General features: G+C 38.6%; 1 non-coding gene across 1 annotated transcript; it reads right to left on the reverse strand.

The window, feature by feature from the left end:
• Window positions 1-23,062: 23,062 nt before the first annotated feature.
• LOC141675831 (small nucleolar RNA R71) lies at window positions 23,063-23,169 on the reverse strand. The gene has a single exon (XR_012556462.1). It is a non-coding gene; the product is annotated as a small nucleolar RNA R71 (small nucleolar RNA).
• Between the last annotated feature and the right edge of the window lie 324 nt (window positions 23,170-23,493).

Genomic DNA, 23,493 nt, shown 5'->3' on the forward strand with positions numbered 1-23,493 from the left:
ACTCCCTCGAATAGTGCCCTTTCTGATTGCATTTGAAACATACCACATTCAACTTATTACAAACTCCTCCATGCTTTTTCCCACATACTTGATAATCCGGAAAAGTTAGTATCAACTGACTTGGCTGATTCACATTAGCTGGACGGTTGCCCTGGCCTCCGTCTCCTGCATTTTGTCTCCTGAAATTAAAATTTCTCCCTGGCTAAAACTTCCCCTTCTTATAGTTTGGAAACTTCCCTGGTTGTGACTGACCCTCACTTCCCTCAACCTTCCTTTTCTTGCTTTCCTTTTCCTTCTGGAACATCTCACTCTCTGTCTCTGCGATCATAGCCTTCTGTACTACTCCTGCATAGGTATCCAATTCAAAAATGGCTACCTTCCCTCTGATCCATGGTTTCAAACCTTGCTGAAATCTTTTAGCTTTCTTCCTGTCACTATCCACATACGACGGTACATACCTTGACAATTCCTCAAACTTACCCTCATAATCTGTTACTGACATGTTCCCTTGCTTTAATTCTAAAAACTTCAGCTCCATTTGATCATGAACAAACTGAGGAAAATACTTTTCTAAAAACAATTCCTTAAACCTTTCCCAAGTAATAAATTCTGTGCCTTCCAATGTCTTCACCATTTCCCACCAATAGGTGGCCTCATTCTTCAAATAGTAACTTGCAAACTCAACCTTCTGTTCCTCCTTCACTTTCACTATGGCAAATGCCTTCTCTATTTCTTTTAACCACACATTTGCTTCAATCGGCTCTAGGGAACCCTTGAATTCTGGTGGGTTTACTGCCTGAAAAGTTTTGAAAGTTACCTGGGGATTGGTCTGTCTTTGTTATTGTTGTGCCAGGTGAACTGTTTGTTGGGCCAAAATTTGAAGTATCCGGGCTATTGCTGGGTCCATGGGTCCTGGGTTCACATTCGGGTTTGTATCATCTTGGTTGTTGTTGTTGTTGGTTTCTTCAGTCTGGGTGTTGGTGCGGGTATTTCTTCTGGGAGGCATTTTCTGTAAAGAATCAATCAACTTATTTAGCTTTTGAATCAATCTTTTGTATAAAAGAATAGTTTTGCAAAACAGAAATATCCCTTTTTGAAAAGAGTTGTAACTAAGTAAATTGCATGCTTCTTTACATAATTTAAACAGTTATGGAAAACAGGGTACATGGTATCACAAGGGTATAACTGGTGCAATAAATAAGATAAGGTAAAACAGGTGCAATAGAGTAAATGACAGTGCTGGAAAGGAAAAAGGTACTGATATATATATAGATCAAAAGTTTTAGGTAGTACAAGCGTAAAGACGCTTCGGAAGTAAAAGCAAAAAGGGTAAAACAACCTACTCACTAGTCAGCATAGCTAGTCTATAAATACAACTCAAAAGTCTACTAATACACACTACACACTAATGTACATACTACATAACCATAACAACACTGCTCAGCATCTCCATCTCTAAATCTATGGCTCATGGCAAGTCTGGACCTCCAATCTCCTCAAGCTCCTCTAGAACCCACTTAGCCCACTCCACTAGGAAATCAGGAGTGATGTCCTCGTATGTAGCCTCAGCAATCCTCACAGCAGCTACTCCATGAAACGCTTGGAGCCTCTCTCTAAGTCGCCTCTCACCACTCCCAACCTCTCTGGTACGCATGATATGCAATAACTCCTGGATCTGACCCTGTAGGAATCGCTGCTCCATAAGGCAAGCCTCAAACTGATGATATGGGACAGGATAGGAAGAGAACTGGAAAGGTACTCCTGTAACTGAATGACTAGTAAAGCCTGAATCAGCAGGTGGGGATCCTCTAACAGGTGGCCTCATACCTGGAGGTGGAATAGCCTGCAGTGGTACGGGCTGCAACACCGGTGGAGGTAGAATAGCCAATGCTGGTGGAATAACATGATGTGGATCCGAAGACGGCACTCCAACTGAAGGCTTTGAGTGATCAGCTGATACGGGAATAAAAGAGTCGGCCATCGCTGCTATCTGAAATCATATCGCAATATAAGAATCTCGAACCATAACGCGAATTACACTAATACCTGATATACCGAAGCACTCAACCTCTCGACGTTCTATCTTTCTATTTCTTACTTCTAATCCTAACCCTCTACCCATTCCTGTCAACCTAGGCTTGTGTCAATGACTTATAACCTGTAGCTCTGATACCAAACCTGTGGCGCCCTCCAAACCCGGGTCAGAAGTTTGGGGTCCACACTCACACCTTATTTATAACCTGCTTATAACAATAATAAAGATAATAATAATATATGCAGTGACCCTACTTACCAACCACCACGAACCGCAACAGGTTAAAGTATGCACACAAGCCAAACACACTAATATATTACAAACCGTTCAAATCCCAACTATTCCAAACTCAAAATTGAGTATTAAACTTTATTACAACTTTTACAACTTTAAATTATCCCAAAAGAAGCCTACTAGCTCAGCTTCCTCAACCTGAACCCCTAGCTCTCGCGCTGGACTGGGGATCCTCTTTACCAACTGGTTCCTTTTTAACTGGAAAGAATATAAATAACATCGCACAAATGAGCTAACTAGCTCAGCAAGTCACAATGACAAAACTGAAAATAATGATCATCAGGTGAACATGATTATGATATCAAGTGAACAATGGATTAATTAAATCAATTAATCAATTAATTTTCTAATTAATTGACCAATTAATCAATTAAAAATTAACTGAAATTAATTAACTAATTAATTCAGATTTATTTTTGAATTAAAAATAATTTTCGAAATTAAAATACTAATTTATAGAATTTTCAGAAATTAAAAATGAATTTTTATAATAAAAATAAATAGGAAATATGATTTTTAAACATTTTTAAAACAGGAATCCACTGTTTGCAAAGTCTGGAAACTTCAGGGAACTAACTGTATCGTTTTTAAAACTACATGGACCAAACTGCAATTTTGAAGTCCAGTCGCCGGAAAACGTCGGGGGTGGCCGAAGAAGACGATACCGGCGTCCTCACCCCACCAACATCTCCAGATCAACACTACACAACCCCAGGAACTTATTCATGAAATCAAAACATTCTAATCATCCTTGTTCTGGCCGGAAATTGGCCAAGAACATCTCCGGTTTCCGGCGAACATCGTAAATCTTTAAAACACAACTCCCTTCGATTCAAGCATCCTCTGTTAACGAGCTATATATCAATCGATTGCAAATTTCATAAGGAACACAACCCACTATAAATCAACAACTAATAACCCCTGAATCAAAAACCCCCAAATTTCAATTGAAAACATTCATACGGGTTATAAACCCTAATTTTAAAATTCGAAAATCAAACTCAAATTTGAACATGTTATTGAACTCCAAATCAGATGTATGACATATGAAAATCATCAGGAAAACAAGCTCTACAACATGCAATCATCAAATCATACAAACAGTCATCCGAACAAAAATTTATATTTTTCATAAAAATAATTCGAAAATAAATAAATTTTTAGAAATTAAACCTTTGATTCTGCAGGTGTATGGATTACAGATTCTGATAGAGCTTCTCAAGACCTTCAAATCTAGTACTCGAGCTTTTCAAACAAAGATCAATAACACCTTCAAAAGTTGGTTTGATTCTTGAAACAGTTTATGAATATAGGATTTTTCTCTGTAAAATTATATATTTATCTGTCTGCAAATGATTTTGATACGAAATAAAATACGGAAAAAGGCTATTTATATTTACGGAAAATTAGTATCCCGTTGGATCATTCCGGATATAAAACGGTACGTTTATTTGTAAAAACTGATCCAAACGGTATCGGTTTTCGGGATAATTATCCAAATCAGTACAATTTGTACTGCGGTCTTGGTCTCAGCGCCTGGTTACACATATTACGAAGTGATAATTGGGATAGTTTAATAAAAAGCTCCCGTTTATCGAAAATACGGGTTTTATTGATTTACCGAAACGAAAATTGTATCGAAAATGTTGCGCCGGGACCCGCGCAGGACAAACCGTACGCCAGATCGAAAAAGTCAAAACATGGAATATGCTCGGAATATTACAATTAGGTTAGAAAGGAGTTCTCGGAAGAGTTTCGGGTTCCAAAAACGTAACAACGGTTGACGTTGGTTGGTTCCCGTTTTTATAAAATAGATTTTAAATACTCGGAATTTTTTTTTATAAATTTCACATGATCCTTATAAATCCATAAATCAACATAAAAATAATTAGGAAGATATGACAATTATCTATGTTTTATTTTGGACATATAAAAATTAAAATACTCAATTAATATTATTTTTGAATATCCAAGTACAGATAACACTTAACAATTAACTCACAGAATAGATATTGAACACACATAATAATTGTTTAATATCAAAAATAATTACACGATATATCCCGAATATTACATCCAGTTCCTTCCGTGTCAGGCTCCTCTGAGGTAGTTGTGTCAGACCAGAAGTGGTCTATTGAGTTGCTATATTAAGATAGTATTGTCAAGGTGGTTGTAATGAATTAGTTTTATGGTAAATTATAACCTAATTCATACCTTAACCTGGAAAAGATCTTGGTAAGAGGGGTCATGATTATGTTTTATCAGTGAAATGAATCATATTATGTTGGTTGTTGTGTTGTGGATGACGTCAACTCCTGACCTCGGGGTTAAGGCCGTCACAGAGCAGTTCCTGAGGAAAATGTTACTGAGCCCCCTTCTCGGCGCGGGACGCACACTAGTCCACCTCCTACAAAGGTCATTCATGTGCTTCCAGTCCCTTCGCCGAAGCATGTCAGAGCTAGTTCGAGGGTTGGTACTTCGAAGAAGGTGAAATATTCTTCTTCTCTTTCCCAAGTGGAATCTTACTTGGGCCCTTTAGTCATTCTATTCCTTGGAGATGATAAGCTATCTTCTTGGAGGGACTTAGTTCTAGCTAACAGAGCCAGTGCCAAAGTTAAAGCCGCCGTACAACTATTGTTTCTTTCTTTGGAGGATGCTTCCGAGGCTCCGAGAGGTATGGCTCTTCTGGAGAGCCTTGAGATGGAGCGAAGGAGTTTAATTGCACGTGCCACCACTGCGGAGGAAAAGTTGAAAATGGTTTCATAGGAGAAAGATGTTATAATTTATGGACATGTAGAGGTGTTGAGATAGTAGAGAGAGATCATCACCGACTTACGCATCACTTTAGATTCGACACTCGCTGAGAAGTGTTAGTTTCAGACTCAGGTAGATGGGCTTCGAGAGGATCAGCAGCACGGTTGGCCGGAGGAGAGGCGCAAGATTCGTGACCAAGGGATTGAGCAGGGTTTTCCATGCTTCTTAATAATTTCTTGGCCAATGACCCCGCTAAATACTTTAGCTCCTTCGACGCAGAAACATTGTTTTATATTGACGACTTCAAGAGGGATAATGCACATGCCATTATTGACAGAAGGGTATTGACAGAAGGGTTGTCTTAGGATTTGATCATCGCCATGTTCAGGCTTTGGGTACTCCCATCACAGTTGTAGGCATGGTAGGAGTCGTGGTTGATACGACCGATGTTGGTACTCATCCAGATAGTGCATCTCCTACAGATGATGTTATGCTTGCGAGTATTGTTCCTCGCCATGCGCCTTCTTCTTATGCTGACTATCTCATATCCACCCCCCAAGAGTAGGGTGGGCCTACTAGGCCTTCCGTTTCTATGGTGGTGCACATTTTAGGCCCTTTACGTCTTGTATTATCTTTTGTATGTCTTTTGCTACTTTGTGATTACTTTTATGACTTCATTCGAGATGCGGGCCTCTGTAAAATCCTTGCAGCTTGTACATCTTTATTACTTTATCGTACTTTGTACTTAGACTCCATATTGTGTATCTTGTTGTATTTTATCTCTTTGTTTTTGCCTTAGAATATTTTTAACTTGCAAAAACCAATAACCAAGGAATAAGTAATTATAGTTAAGCAACTCCAAAAATTTTCCTCTTGGGGAGTCCTTCTCCGGGCGCGCCCTAAGGGGAACATGACTCTTTTTGGGGGCCTTGCTTTTTCTGGTGTGTATGGGAGCTATTCTTGAAGCTCTTGAGAATCATAACGAAGTGATAGATGAACTCATAATTCTAACAACTTAATTTAAACAATTTTACCCTCAGAGGATGTCGTCCTAGGGTGCACCCCGTGAAGTGTAGCACTTCGTCTGGGAACTTTGCGTCTTCTAAATTTGCATCTTCTAGAAAGCTTGGAAACAATCCTTTTCTTCGATGTTTAACATAACTCAAACTTATTGTAATAATAAGAGTTGTTCTCCATATCTTCAAGATAGAAACTTTGAAATAAAAAATTCTAAATTTTATTAGTAATGCGTTCTGGTGACGCTATTATCGGTTGGTGAATAAAACAAACGAAAGTAAACATCCTAGAACTACCATTGAGTGAGATAGTACATGCACTACCCCCTAGGCTAAGAGGAATTTTGTTGATGCTAGTCTACTATTCGGGCTAAGCCCTACTTGAATCAACTTTATATATAAGTGAGTAAGGGGCCGAAGCCGCGCCTTACATGAGAAATTCCCATTTTTCATTCATAGCTCCAACATTGTACAAATCGAATGGCATACACAAACTGGGATCACACTCTTCTTTCATCTCTTAATCTTCTACTTCTTCCTCTATATCTTCAATCTTCCTTTGTTCTTCTATTTTTGAAAGATTTTCCGACTCTTCATCCTTTACGGCCAAAGTTGCTTCTTCCTCTACTTCGTCTTCACGAGAAATCGGGATGTCGATCATATCTTCCACCAGACCAGTCCTTTCTATCGTAACTGATATACGAAGGTCGAGGTCGAAGTCAAAGCCTTCTTGGCCTTCTTGGGGCACGCATGGGACTATTTCTATGTTTGGGGCATGTCCAGGGTCTTCTATTATGCCTAGTGCGCGCCCTAAGCTCTCCCGAAGGAGGGTAGTGTGTTTTGAATCTTCCAATTCCATCAAGATGTGCTCCATCTCACTTTGAAGTTCCATGTCCTTTGTTAAATTGCTATCAACCCATTCTTCAATTGCGAACACATCATGTCCTACTTCCATATCTTCCGTTTCGATACATCCCTCATTCACTTCTCACCCGATCGCGTAGTATGCTGACTCATTTGCTTTGATTAGTGTCTCTTTTTCTTCTTTAAATCTAACGACGGAACTGTCATAGCATTCATTAGAATCCTCTTGTTACATTCGTACGCACCTAGTCCCGTAGGGTGTAGGGAACTTTATGTTCAAGTAGTGGACAAAGGTGATTACTCGCATCTCTTTTAAGAAGGGTCGTCCAAGGAGAATATTATTTGACGACTCCTGATCTATTACCATGAATTGAATGTCTTGCGTAGCTGATAAAGGCTCTTCTCCGATGGTTATTGGAATGTCGATGGTTTCTTTTACTTTCACATCCTCTCCACAGAATTTGTAAACACATTTCTTCTTTTTCCATATCCTTATCTCACAGCCCCAACCTCTTGTATGCGTTTTAATAAAGAATGTTGACAGAACTTCCATTATCGATGAATACTCGACAAACTCTCATTGTTCTGATATTGACTCTTATAACTATGGCGTCATAATGAGGATGATGTATACGATTTGCTTTTCTCTCTCCGAAGGTAGTACTCCCAACTCTTCTTTGCATCTGTGGGAGATATTCTCTCATTTTTTAGCATAATCGTAAATAGCTTTATTGGCATCGCCCATATGGTGAGGTCCTCCAAAGATAACATTAACACATCTCCTCTTGACATCATCCTCCTTCTTATTTTGTACGCTTTTATTATGTCTAGACTTTTTCAATCCAAAGGGGAAATCATCATGGGCTTCCTTATTTTCTTCATCCCTTTTTTCCTTAACTGTCATTGATTTGAAGTTTCTCGAACTTTTGTCCTACGCAATTGTACATTCTCACTCTTTCGGTGAGTCATTCTTCTTCTGCAATTAACATATCCATTATCGCGAAGTCTCTTCCTTTTCTCAGGAGGCATGCAATTACATACATTAGATCTCTCGCCGAGTGTATGATAATCCTTTACTTTGGTGTCATCAGCTCTTTGTTTAGCTTGTCATTCTCGGCCACGTCTAAGACCTCTTTAAGTCTTCCTGAGTTTCTTGTTGCAACTAATTTCCTCCTGAAGACCTTCTTGGGTATCTTCAATCCTTTGATAGTTTTTTCCTCACTCGTAATCGGAGCTTCTTTGATCTTGTCGCAGAAATGCATGCTTGTCATCGCAGAATCTTTCCCTCTTCTTGAGACTCATGTTGGTGTGTATAGGGAGACCTTCCTCGAATTGATCTCCATCCATCCGTGTTTTCATAATCAACATCCTTAGATCTTTATCATCTAATTGCTTACCCAAACATGCTTTTATACGAGAAGATGAAGATTCTTCTTGATTCTTTCCAATTTTCAAGTCGTTGGATTGAACCGTCTTGGGTTCATCACCAATTAATTTTTCTTTGGAGTGATCTTCGAGGGGGTGGTGACTTTCGTCGCCCCTACCCAGACCCAAGATTTTCCTGAAGAGCTTTAAATAATCTTCCATCCGATGAAGTTGCTCCAATAAATCACTGTTGTTGAAGCATAACGGTGGATGTTCATCCTCATGTTGCTCAAAGCATGTGTCATCCTGCCGTTGGAGGCGTTCATCATCATGTTGCTTAAAGCGATCGTTAGTCAAGATCATGTCTCAGACAAGATTTATTTATGATAAGAATAACTTTGTGGCTCTTGTGAACAAAGAAATTTCAGCCTCTGAAGATTATCACAAAATGATGGATTTTGTGAAGGGATGCAAGCTTAATTATGCCATGCCGGAATCACCCACAATCTACTGTGAAGTTGTGAAGGAGATATGGACTACTGATGTGTATCAGACGACTGATAAAACAATAACTCTCTCCATTAAAGGTAAGGAATTTTGCATTAACAGTGATACTATCCAAGCATGCTTTAAAATTCCTGAAATAACTACTACTAAACCACACACAGATGCTGATTTAGTTAACTTGCTTAATTCTATTGGCTATGCACTTCCTACCACTACGTTAAGTGAGATTAGGAGGCTAGGTCTTAGGAAAGAGTGGAGTTTTCTGTGTGATGTAGTTACCAAGGTGTTTTCTGGTAAAATAAGCAACTTTGATTCTGTCAATACTGCTATGCTTAACATGTTGTACATGCTGCTTACTGATAATTACTATAATTTTAGTGATTCTATCATGTTTGATTTTAGCTACAAGTTAGAGGAGATTTAAAAGAGATCTAGGAATGTATATTATGCTAGATTCTTTATGATTATTGCTAACCATCTTTGTGAGGATCTTGTGATTGAGAACCCAACCAACAAACTGGATTGTTGGGTTCAAGAAAGAAGAATAATTGCAGATTTAAATAGAGCTGATCACCACAAGGAGTTGCCCCTTGTTTATTTGCCTATCATGGAGGGCCCCCAGGTAAGTGAGGTAAATGCTTATGTCCCTACTCCTTCTACCTCTCAAATTTCTTTACCTTTGACTATGGCTATGGCATCTGTATCAATGACCCAACAGATGCCTACCCAAGTCACAAAATCTAAAACTTCAAAATCCAAATCAAAGAAACCACACTCTAATATCTCTCAAAAGATGCCAGTTTCAAAATCTACCAAAAACAAAGAGGGGAGTCTAAAGGTAGGTAAGATTGGTGAGGGACAGGGTGAACATCAAAGAAGCCCTAAGAATAAGGATGGTGAGGTGAGTGTACCCAAACCTAGCCACACCACAGTTTCCCAACAAATTGTGGTGCTTAATAAGGAAATTAGCACACCTCTAGTTTCATCCTCCCAAAAGGATGCTACTATTGAAACAAGCTCCCAACAAGGAGCACATGCCAAAAGGGTTAGGGATACAGACTCACCTCAGACTTATACAAGAAAGAAGAAATATAGAAAACTCGGGATACACAGGGATAACACACAGTGCAAACTGCAGCTAAAGACTCAATCACTGCACCTTCTCAAATTCAGTTTGATGTGACTCCAATAAATGTGGAGTCACATCCAAAATCTTTAACAATAGAAGCACCAAACACACCAAACTCACCCACACATTCACTGGATATAGATATGATTCATACATCAATCCCTAATTCTCCATCTTTAACTCTCATGGAGAAGCCAAAAATCCAAGCAAGTGAGCATCATCTTCTAGATGATATGTTGGTTCACTTGCCAATTCTTTCAAAAACTATTGAGACGTCTGTACCAAAATTATCATCAATCTGCACAGAGTCCATAATAGTTTCTACTCCAAACTCTATCATTTCCTCTATTTCGGTGGATATTGTTCATCCGTTGGCTAGTGATTGTATCCCGACAGATGTGCCTAACAGCAGTCATCCATCGACTATTTCCGTCGGCTAGTGATTGTATCCCGACGGATGTGAACAGAGTGAGAGGCTGAATTGCTCTCAGGCAAAAGGAGAGGAAAAGAGAGAAAATATGCAGGCTATTTCTTCCAGCCTGGCACAAGTGAGTGAGGGAGGTTCCACCTTAGTAGGTGAAGGTGAGGGTGGTGAGCCAAGGGGAGCCCTTGATGCAAGGATATAGAGAAAATGAGAGAAATGCAGGTAAAGGAGATATAAGGATGGAAGCCATTGCTAGTGAGTCAATGAATGTCAGTGATGCAGAAAAGGAGAAACTATTTCAGCAAGAATATCAAGTTGTCAAAGATCCTATCTCCTTGAATACGGAGACATTTACTCATCCTGTTCCAGCTTATCAAACTCTAGCTGGACAGGGCAATGAGGATGCTGAAAGGATGTCCAACTTGGTGCACAATACTGCTTCTATGCAAAGGGCCAAGAATGCCATCACAACCATGCCACCCACAACCGGTGATGATTGATTATGGAACTGGTGGTTCTGAGGATTTATTTGGGGATGAAGATGATGATGAAGAAGGGTTCATGGACATAGGGGGAAGCAGGCCCTAGCTCAAGATGAAACATGCCATCTTGGTTATTTTCCAAGACATGTGATGAGCACCATTTCAAATCCACTCTATCTCACATCATTCAACAAACTCAGACAGCTCTTCAAACTACCACAAATGCCAACACCAAGAGCCTTCTACAAGCACACTTAAACTCTCTCCAACTACATCAAATTCAATCTCTTAGACAATCTATGGATGTCACAGAGCTGAAGACAGAAATTGATCAAGTCAAAAAGGATGTCACTGACATACTAGATGCTAAGTTTTCCAATACAACCATGCTTGACATCAACAGACATCTAAGAAAAAACTCTGATCTGGCCAGCAAAGTGGACTCCTTGAACACTAGACTCAAAACCTAGGAAGCTTCCATTACTGCAATCCATTTACATCAAGCTTAACAAACTCAGCTGCTTCAAAAGCTAGTGGCTGCACAGACTTCTACCTCTACTCAACTTGATGTTAACAAAAAGGGGGAGAAAGACTCAACTATTCCAGTTAGCCAAGAGAAGCCAACAAGTGAGGGAAGGAATGTGCTAGACATACAAGTCAGTGAAGTAATTGTGCCAGAAATTACTTTTCCTAAGCCACCAGTCTTGGACAACATTGATTAGATCCCGATAGCAGCTGCTAAGTTGGAATCAAATGAAAAATTCAAGAAGCTTGATGTTGCAGCAGTTGAGAAGGAACTGGATGACAAATGGAAGAAAATTGATGAAAAGATAATAAAGAAGTTTGGTCCAATTGAGAAGAAAGACAAGGTCTTTTCTCACTTCTCTCAATTAAGACAAATTTTTGTGAATGAAATGAGTCTGGATAATTTGGAAAAAGGGCCAACCTTCATGTATAAAGTCTCCAAAAGCCAACTTGGTTTTGAAGCCCAAAAGAAATTATCCAAAGTCATCTCAAAAGAACCAATTGGATCTTATGTTTCAGACTCCAAGGCCAGATGAAAAGAAGCTTTTGGCAAGGTCCATTACATTCTTCAAAGATCCAACTGACTCAGTACTAAAAAAAAGAATTGCCAAAATCTACAGGAATGGGAAAGAAGTCTGTGTAGTGGCTGGACACCCTCGGTTTGCAGAAGTTAAGAATGAAGAAAAGGAGAGGATTAAACAAGAAAAGAAGCAAGCTGCTTTAGATGCTAAGAAGCTCAAACAAAAGAAAAAGCAAGATGCTATAGTAGCCAAGCTCCAAGCTGTGAAAACTGTAACTGAGATTTTTTGAGAAGCAACCTGTGATAGCTGAAGCTCAGGATCAGAAAATGCACAAGGAACCTCAACAGAAAAGGAAGTTCAGATACAAAATCCTTCCTAAAAGAAGATTGGACTTCAATGATGATAAGATGGAAGATTACATTTCCAACCAGTCTACATCTACAACTCAAACATCCAAGCCCTTAGTAGCGCATGAGGAATTTAAGGTGGATCCTACAAGGAATTTTCATGGTGAGCCAATAGTTTCCAAGGATGAGCCAGTAGACTAGGATGGTTTGCCTCTTCCTGAGCTTAATTTACCAATCTTCAACAAGTTAAAGAAGATAAAGACAAGAGCAATCAAGAAGGTCAAGCCTGTGAGTCTCAAAACCAAAACCTTAACCAAAGCTCAACCAACTGTCAACAAGGGGGATCTTCTATATATCTATGACATCAAGGAATTTTCAGATATAAATATCTACATGGATGAACTAGAATAAGTTAGAGCAATTGATACTCATAGAAATCTCCCTGAAAGACTGGTGTTCAAATACAAGGGTGGGAAAGAGATCATATGGCCCCTTTACAGGATTCTTCAAGAGAGCTGTTCTATTTTGATAAAGATCTTCTCATTGTTCAAGAAAAATTTTGGATTCAATGTGACTGCCAATAAAATGGTCCAAAAGAAGATAGAAGAACTAAGGAGCAGAAAAGCCTCAGATGCACTCCCAAGGACTCTATCAATTTCCTTCACAGGAAATAAAATGCACTTGAGGCCTTACTGGCTGATGGAATTTATGGATGAAAAAGGTGTAAGGAGATTTTTCAGACTGGATGACCAATTGAGCATCTCAAGCAATGAGACTCTATTGGAAATGCAAGAAAAGCTGGATCTATCAAATGCTGAAGAATTTGAATTTCACAGACAACTCCAAAATTAAATAGAAGAAAACTACAGGAAGCTTGGAAAGAAATCAAGACAATCAAAGAGATAGATTACATCTGCTCAGACTAGAGGAGCACCATGAAAATGATTGTGAGAACTCTTTGTACACTTTACTTTATTCAATTTTCAAATAAACTGTAGCACTTACTAGTTTTATCCACCATAATTCAATCTGTACATTTAGGGTGTTTTGTTATCATCAAGTTTATCTTAATTTATGGCTACAATTCCAGTAGACATAAATTGGGGGAGATTGTTAGGAATATGTTGTGAACTTGATGATAAGGTGAACTAAAACACCTTGGTAGATTTAACCTAGTGTATTTGTAGCTCTCGATGGATGTTCTACAATAGTCCCGACAGATGAACTTTATAGTCTCGACGGATGATAACTGAACATCCATCGAGAGTGTAGCTTATGTAATAATAAGTCTTGTAGCACATGCCTGCAAACAACAATGTATTAGTAGATGCTGTAGGATTCTTTAAGTCATGTTGACTACTAGATTGATATGCAGAATAGGTTGGCTAATTGTAAATATAAGATGTCTTGTAATTCTGTATAAGTGAAATAAAGTCAAGTGATAGAAAGGCTCTCGACGGATGATCTACAAAGGCTCCTGACAGATAATCAACAAGACCCCCGACGGATGACCAACATAGTCCCGATGGATGATCATAATTCAAAAGAGCAGTTGACAGTGACAACATAGTCACATACGTCGGGTGTTTGCAAATGGAATGTGTCAGCCTAATTGCATGATTTAGAGAACAAAGAAGCATTACCATTTCCATGCAATTATGAAGATATTCAAAGATGCTGGATAGAGTAATGAAGTAGCATGAAATTAGAGTAGAAATAATTTTTGTTTTACTTGTTTGTCTTTTTATCATGTAACTTGGTAGTATATAAACCAAGTGTAGCAAGTAGAACAAATTAACTAATTAAGCATTATTTTCATAGAGATAGATAAAGCTGTATCTGTTAAGCATCTCCCTGTATTTCTGTAAGTTCACTTGTAAGCAGCTGTGTGCTATTCAACCATCACAGAATTCTCATCTTTATATATATATCTCTGGTGGATAAGTTCAAATCCACCAGAAAGTTTTAAAGCCTTGTGTTTTATTACTTTGTGTTTTGATTTCCATTTTACTTTAATTTCGCACTTCTTGCAAAATCAAACACAGTTATATATATATTAAGTAAGAACATTCTTAAAATCAGAAAAAGGAGCCAGAATTACATTTAACCCCCCTTCTGTAATTCTTGTTGCATTGATTGGGAATAATATAGGACATGATGTGTTCACAATGGAAGAAGGTGTTGATAAAAATTTAACAAAGGACATGGAGCTTCAAAGTGAGACAAAGCATATCTTGATAGAATTGGAAGATCCAAAACACACTACCTTCCCCCAGCTCAAGGCGTGCCCTAGGTGCAATAGAAGACCCTAGGCGCGCCCTAGATGTAGCGAAAGTCCCAGACACTCCCCAAGAAGACCAAGAGGGTTTTAAATTTGACCTCGATCCTCGTATGCCAGTTATAATATAAAGGACTGGTCCAATAGAAGGTACGATTGACATCCCCGTCTCTCATGAAGATGAAAGTAGGATATTGAAAATTGGATCGCAACTCAGATCCCCCCTTGAAGGAAAAGCTCATGGAGTTTCTAAAGGATAATCTAGTTGTATTCGTAGAGATCCATACAACAAGGTGGGGATAGATGCAGAAGTAATGTGTCATCAATTGAATATAGACCCCAAAATTAAGGGGGTGAGGCAAAAGCATCATCCTATTAGCGGAGAATGAGCACAAGCATTAAAGGAAGAAGTTGGCAGATTGTTAAGCATAGGAGTGATAAAAGAATCTTTCTACCCTGATTAGTTAAGAAATCTGGTATTAGTGAAGAAGCCCAATGGAAAATGGAGAACTTTTGTCGATTTCACTGACTTGAATAAAGTGTATCCCAAGGATAGCTTTCCATTACCGCGCTTTGATCAATTAGTGGATGCTATGGCAGGACATGCTCTCCTTAGCTTTATGGATGCTTATTCTGGGTATAATCAAATTCCTGTGTATGGTCCAGATCAAGAGAATACCTCTTTCATTAACAATAGAGGATTATATTTCTGCATCAGAATGCTATTTGGATTGGTCAACGTCGGAGCTACATACCAAAGTTGGTTAACATGATGTTCAAAGAACAGATTGGTAAAACCATATAGGTGTACATGGACGACATGCTTGTAAAGTCAAAAGAAGCCATGGACCATGTCAAACATTTGGAAGAGATGTTCAACTTTCCACGTAAATTCTGGATAAAACTGAACCCCCAAAAATGTGTCTTTGGCATAGAATATGGGAAGTTTCTAGGCTCCATGGTGAACCATCGTGGCATTGAAGCGAATCTGGTAGATCAAAGCTTTGTTAACCAGCGTCAATCAAACAAGTTCAAAGTTTAACCTGGAGGATTGCTGCCTTAAATAGATTTGTTTCAAAATCTTCGGACAAGTGCAAGAGATTCTTCAAACCTATAAAAGGCGCATGGAAAGATTTTGCGTGGATGGAAATTGAAGAACATTTAAATTTGCCGTCTCTATTAGCCAAACCAATAGACGGTGAAACCTTGATACTTTACTTGGCCGTTTCGGAATATGCAATTGGTGCTGTACTAGTCCAAGAAGATAAGGAAAAATAACATCCGGTGTATTATGTGAGTAAAAGGTTGGTTGATGCAGAAAGACACTACACCAACATGGAAAAGTTGGTATACGCCCTTGTATTATCCGCAAGAAAACTTCGGCCATAAATCCAAGCTCACAAAATTGAAGTAAGGACAGCTTACCCATTGCGACAGGTCATGCACAAACCGAAAGCTTCAGGAAAAATGATGAAATGGACTATCGAGCTAGGACAGTTTGATTTGGAGTACAAGCCAAGATCGACCATTAAATGGCAGGCATTGGCGGATTTCATATTGGAGTTCCCCCATGAAGATTTTGATGGACAGAAAGCATTAGTCGCAATAGAGCCACACATTGAAGAACGTCTTAAAAAGAATAGATTTTTGAATCTTGGTGGACTTTACATATTGACGGAGCTGTTAATTATGATGGTGCTGGGGCTGGAGTAATATTGGAAAGTACCGAAGGGAATCAACTCATGAGTTCAATACACTTTACATGGAAGGATACTAACAACGATGCCGAATACGAAGCTTTGATAAGTGGCTTGGAACTAGCTTTAGAGATGAAGATTGCAAATTTAATTGTTCGAAGTGATTCCATGCTGGTTATTGATAATTGGATTTTATATCTACTTAGAATGCTTCATTACAGGCTTAAGTTGGTGTTTTGGACTCAAGTTGTTGGTATTTTTGATGTGTCTTTGTGTTATTGCATTTCAGGCATCAGTTAAATGAAGAAAGGAGCTTTTCAAGGAAATATACTGAAAAGGGCTAAGAATTTGAAGTCAAGGCCTTTCCCAAATTTTAGAGGATCTCGAGACCTTCGCGTGGGAAGTTGAATCGCCTTATTCCGACGAGTAGAACTCAAGATCTGGCCAAAAGAAGAATATGTAGAAAAGTCCAAAAGTTAGGCACGGCCGCCCCCGAAACTAGTGCGCCCGTGCTGACATTCTGCCAAAACAACGCGGCCGCCCCGCCCCAATTTTTGCCCCTGAATCCTAATTTTAATAGAAATTGAAGATGTTAAGAGTCCTGGTCATTCTAGAGCCTATATATATCAATAAAAAGACGTTTTTAACGCCAAGGAGCGAGGGGAGAGCAATAAGAAGACCTAGAGAGCACGAGAAGGCTACAAAGAAGAAGACTTTTGTTTTCTTTAATATAGTTGATACTTGGATGCTTGTTTTCTAGTTGTCTAAAAATCCTAGTTCTCTTATATTGCTTATTATCATGTTTTCATTGGAACCCATGATGACGATGAGTTCGATTATGAACTAATCGTTATCGTGGGGTTCTAACGGATTTAGTTATGGATTTCTATAGTTAATTTGTTTCAATATCTTGGTGTGTGGTGATTGATTCATATCCTAGTATTGGTTGTGCTTATTCGTCTTATGTGCGTAGCTAACATATAAGATAGCGTGTTAGTCTCTATTGAAGCGAAAGTGAATATAGAGAGTTAGAACTTGCCATGCTAACATAGGTTCATGTATTTATTATGGATTATTCGTAGGTAATTTTAACCATCTTACTTGCCCTATGTAATCACTATAGATAATTTGTTCGTTAAACCTTTATGTTGTCAAATTCTATAGACATGTAGGGTCTCAACATGATTGGTGTCTATTCAACTTCTATCTCTTTTGTGGATGTCTGGTAGTAGGATATTCGTACAACGAAAGTTGGCGATTACTAGTTTCGTGTTATCTGATTAGTTCTTATCACCATTAAATGCCAAGGTTAAGAACAAAGACTTTGAATGAAGTATATAATGAAGTTAGAACCCCATGTTTGTCTCATATAGGTAATTTAACCTCAATTCTCTTAGTTAATGCTATTTAGTATTATCTCTTAATTTAATCAAAACCCAATTTGTTATTTATCTTAGCATTGGGCGATAACCATATATTGTTGCATAGGTGCATAAATTAAACTTAACCTAAACCAATCTCTGTGGGAATGAATCTAATTTATATCTTATACTACTTGCGAACACATATATTTGCATGAATTTTAGCGCGTATACGTGTCATAGGGCAAGGTAGCAGGAGTTCTTGAAGTGGATATAGTTACGGCTATCACTGCACAACTAAAGGCATTGTCTCTGAAGATCGATTCTCTGGCTAACTATGGTGTTAATCAGATAACCAGAGTTTGTGAGCTGTGTGCAGGTTCGCATGCGACGGAGCAATGTGCTATATCTAGTGAATCAGCTCAGTTTGTGAGCAACTTTCAGAGATCGCAACAACCAGTTCCAGACACTTATCATCTTGACAACTGGAATCATCCTAAGTTCAGATGGAGCAACAATCAGAATGCGATGCAACAACCATTCCAGCAGTTTGGAGAAAAACAATTCAACCCTCCTGGTTTTCAGCAACAATTTGTACCAAGAAAACAACTTCAACTTCAACAACAAACTCATGATGCAGATCAATCATCGAATGAAAAATCTGAATTGGAGGAGTTGACGCTTATGTGCAAAAACCAGGCTTTTATATGCCGAAGCCAGGCTGTTTCTATCAAGACTCTGGAGAACCAGATAGGATAAATTGCTAACGCCTTATATAATCAACTACTAGGAAAGGTTTCTAGTGATACAGAAGTTCCAGGAAAGAGGGAAGCAGAAGAGCTGGTTAAGGTAATTACATTGAGGTCTGAGAAGGTTGCAAGCCCTGAAAAATCTCAAGTTCCAGAATCTGAAGTTTTGGCTGAAGTAGATGTGCAGAAGGAAGCAGAGGAACACACTCCTTCTGAGGGTAATACAGGGGAGAAACAGGTCTATCCTCCACCTCCTTTTCTTAAAAGGCTGCAGAACCAGAAGTTGGATAAGCAATTTGCTAAGTTTCTGGAGGTGTTCAAGAAACTTCATATCAACATACCTTTCACTGAAACTCTTGAACAGATGTCTAACTATGTGAGGTTTATGAAAGGTATTCTCTCTCGGAAAGTGAAGCTCGATGACTTAGAGACCATTGCTCTTATGGAGGAATGCAGTGTTGTGCTACAACAGAAGTTGCCTCCAATGCTTAAATATCCTGGAAGCTTCACTATTCCTTGCACCATCGGAAAGTTTTCTTTCGACAAGTGTTTATGTGACTTGGGAGCTAGCATCAATCTGATGCCCTTATCTATCTTCAAGAAGCTTATCTTTCCTAATCCGAAACCGACATACGTGTCATTGGAACTAGCTGATCATTCCATCGCTTATCCGCGAGTCATAGTGGAGGATGTCTTGGTTAAGGTGGACAAACTCATCTTCCCTGCTGATTTTGTAATTCTGGATTTTGAGGAAGATAAAAAGATTCCCATCATCTTGAGAAGACCATTCTTGGCGACAGGCCGAACTATGATTGATGTGCAAAAAGGAGAGCTTACGATGAAGGTTCAAGATTAGAAGGTCTCTTTTCATATGTTCAAGGCAATAAAGCTACCCACAACTAAAGAGGAGTGCTTTAAAGTAGAGTGGGTCGACTCAGTAGTGAATTCGGAACTTGAGCAATTGCCAAAGTCAAATACCCTAAAGAGATCCTTAATAGGGGAATCAGTTATTGAAAAGGAAGAAGGAGCAAAGCAACTGTAGTATTTGAATGCTCCACCATGGAAGAGGAAGTTGGATATGCCATTCGATTCTCTTGGATTAACAGAGATGAAACTTTCTCAGGAGCATTTTCAACCGTCTATTGAAGAAGCTCCTACACTTGAGCTCAACCCACTGCCACATCACTTGAATTATGAATTCTTAGATGCACCCCTGACAAGGGGTTGGGATATATTTTTGATGATGATGAGGGTGGCCGAACGGATCCTCCCGTGCCTACAAAGGGTTTTTCTCATGTGCAGCAGGAAGTTGATAGGACTGGTGTTGGTGATGTGCAGTATAGAACGTTGATTCGGTGTATTGAGGCCATGCATGACATCCACCGACATTGTGCTGAAGATTTGACACATGCTCTTGATTGGCCACCTAATCCTCCACCCGAGAAGGGTGATCCTCCTGACAACTAGGTATGCCGGAAATCCTTATTATCACCTTCATTGAGGACATTGAAAATTTTAAGTTTGGGGTGATAATGTAAGAATTAATTGGTGTGTGTTATGTCCATATAGATCCATATAGATTCATATTAAATGTTTAGTTTTAGTTCATTCATTTTTTTGCATGATTATTCATTTAGGACATATTTGTTAGCATTTTTGTTCGTGTTATTATGTGAGTCCATGTAGTTGCAATTGCAAGCATATAACATGATCCCTTAGGTTGAGCTATTTCTGATTGATTGGTTAATGTTGATGTGAGTGTAGTGATGACGAATATAGGGATGTTTAAGTCCTAGTAAATTGATTTGCATGCCAGAAATAAAAAAAATTCACAAAGTCTGATAGGATTGCTTTGGTGCTAGATCATGATCATACTTGTTTATTTGTTGAGATTTAATCACTTTTTTATATTTAGAATTTTTCCTATTCTCGTAATGACGTAAGAACAATGAATTTTAAACTAGGAAAAACTTGGATTTCATTGCTAGTTGTTGTAAGGCTAGGCATTAAATGGCTAGTAGTTGGCTCATATTTTTATTAGTAGTCTAGGGTTGAATGAGATGGAGCGAAACACACTCATTCAGAAATTGTTAAAAAAAAGAAAAAAAGAAAAAAGAAAAAAATATGTGTTTATGTATAATTGAAGAGTGAGCTCTTTAATACTCAAGTTATTAAGTTCTAAGGGACCTTGTGCCTAGTGACCTAAGGCATTGATAGTCTGGGATCCGCTAACCTAACGATCGCTACATGGGTATTATTGCATAAGTCTTTTGGGACCTCATTCATTGCACGGTCAAATAAGCATCTTAGTTATGTGTTCAATAATAGCATGAACCCTTGCATAACTCTAGTAGGAAGGAGGTGTTGCGAGTCATTATGCGTTTAACGTCTATTATGTTTATTAACTTGTGATTTTTTTGATGAAAGATAAGTTATGTTTATTGATCTAGTATCGAGAGTATATCTGTTAAGCATCCCACACACGCACGTTTCTGGTTTATGAGTTGGTTTGTGGGATTTATTCGAACTCTGTTAAAAGTTATTGCATTCTTAGAGGCATCAACTTATTCATTTGGTTATAATTATTTTGAGGGGATCAATTGCATTGTCATTTAGTTGCATTCACGTAGTTGCATTCATGCATTAAGTTTGTTTTATAGTTTTGAGTCTGTTTATGCTTGATGACAACCATCGATTCAAGTATGGGGGTGTGATAAGTGGATTTTACATCTACTTAGAATGCTTCATTACAGGTTTAAGTTGGTGTTTTGGACTCAATTTATTGGTATTTTTTATGTGTTTTTGTGTTATTGCATTTGAGGCATCAATTAAATGAAGAAAGGATATTTTCAAGGAAATATGCTGAAAAGAGCTAAGAATTTGAAGTCAAGAACATTCCCAAATTGTAGAGGATCTCGAGAGCTTCGCGTGGGCAGTTGAATCGCCTAATTCTGACGAGTAGAACTCAAGATATGACCAAAAGAAGAATCTGCAGAATAGTCCAGAAGTCAGGCGCGGCCGCCCCCGAAACCAGCTCGCTCGCGCTGATTTTATGCCAAAACAGCGCGCCCGCACTGACTTTCTGCCAAAACAGCGCGCCCGCCTCGCAATAAGGGCAACCGCCTCGCCCCGATTTTTGCCCAAAAATCCTAATTTTAGTAGAAATTGAAGATGTTAAGAGTCCTGGTCATCATGGAGCCTATATATATCAATAAAAAGGCGTTTTTAACACCAAGAAGCGAGGGAAGAGCAATAAGTAGACCTAGAGAGCACGAGAAGGCTACGGAGAAGAAGACTTTTATTTTCTTTAATATAGTTGATACTTGGATGCTTGTTTTTGATTTGTCTAAAAACCCTAGTTCTCTTATATTACTTATTATCATGCTTTCATTGGAACCCATGATGACGATGAGTTCAGTTATGAACTAATCGTTATCGTGGGGTTCTAACGAATTTACTTATGGATTTCTATAGTTAATTTGTTTCAATATCTTGATGTGTGGTGATTGACTGATATCCTAGTATTGGTTGTGTTTATTCGTCTTATGTGCGTAGCTAACATATAAGATATCGTGTTAATCTCTATTGAAGCGAAAGTGAATATAGAGAGTTAGAACTTGCCATACTAGCATAGGTTCATGTATTTGTTATGCATGATTCGTAGGTAATTTTAACCATCTTACTTGCCCTATGTAATCATGATAGAAAACTTGTTAATTAAACCTTTATGTTGTAAAATTCTATAGACATATAAGGTCTCAACATAATTGGTGTCTATTCAGCTTCTATCTCTTTTGTGGATGTCTGGTATTAGGGTATTCATACAATGAAAGTTGGCAATTACTAGTTTCGTGTTATCTGATTAGTTGTCATCACCAATGCATGCCAAAGTTAAGAACAATGACTTTGAATGAAGTATTTAGTGAAGTTAGAACCCCATGTTTGTCTCATATAAGTAATTCAACCTCAATTCTCTTAGTTAATGCTATTTAGTATAATCTTTTAGTTTAATCAAAACCCAATTTGTTATTTATCTTAGCATTGAGCGATAACCATATATTGTTGCATAGGTGCATAAATTGAACTTAACCTAAACCAATCTCTGTGTGAACAAATCTAATTTATATCTTATACTACTTGCGAACACGTATACTTGCTTGAATTTTAGCGTATGTTTTCGTCCTATCAAGTTTTTGGCGCCGCTACTGGGGACTCGGTGTTAATTTTTAGTTTATGTGCTTGTCATCAGTGGTCATTAAAGTTCACTGACTCAGATTCTTTTACTTTAACGACTTATTTGTTTGTGTTTCAGGTACTCATTACAATGGGAGATCCAGTAGCACCAACGAAAGCGTTGATGGATTTTTCTCAACCCAAGATCAATGACATTCAATATTGCATTGTCAGGCTAGCGATCGCAGCTAATACCTTCGAGATCAAGCCTGGCATAATTCGGATGGTGCAGAACTCAGTTCAGTTTGGGGGTGCTCAAATGGAAGATCCCAATATGCACATTAGGGATTTCACAGAGATCTGCGACACCTTCACGTTCAATGGAATTTCTGAAGATGCTATAAAGCTGAGGATTTTCCCATTCTCTCTGAGGGATAAAGCTAAGTGCTGGTTACATTCTCTACTAGCAGGTTCTATCACCACTTGGGAGGATCTTGCTTAGAAGTTTCTTACTAAATTTTTCCCTATGGCGAAGATAGCTGCAATCAGAAACGCTATTACTCAATTTGCGCATCAAACAGGAGAATCTTTATGTGAATCTTGGGAGTGCTACAAGGAGATGCTTAGGAAGTGTCCTCATCATGGAATGCCTGATTGGATGAACATCAATCACTTCGATAACGGTTTGGGAGCACAGTCAAGAACCATGCTCGATGCAGCATCAGGTGGAGCATTATGGGCAAAGAGCTATGAGGAAGCTTATGATCTAATTGAACTGATGACTGCTAATGAATATAAGTATCCAACCTAGAGATTGTCATAGGCCAAGGTAGCAGGAGTTCTTGAAGTGGATACAGCTACGGCTATAAAGGCATTTTCTATGAAGATCGATTCTCTGGCTAACTATGGTGTTACTCAGATAACCAGAGTTTGTGAGCTATGTGCAGGTTCGCATGCGACGGAGCAATGCGC

The sequence above is a fragment of the Apium graveolens genome, chromosome 7, assembly GCF_009905375.1.
Source record: "Apium graveolens cultivar Ventura chromosome 7, ASM990537v1, whole genome shotgun sequence".
Classification (NCBI taxonomy): domain Eukaryota; kingdom Viridiplantae; phylum Streptophyta; class Magnoliopsida; order Apiales; family Apiaceae; genus Apium; species Apium graveolens.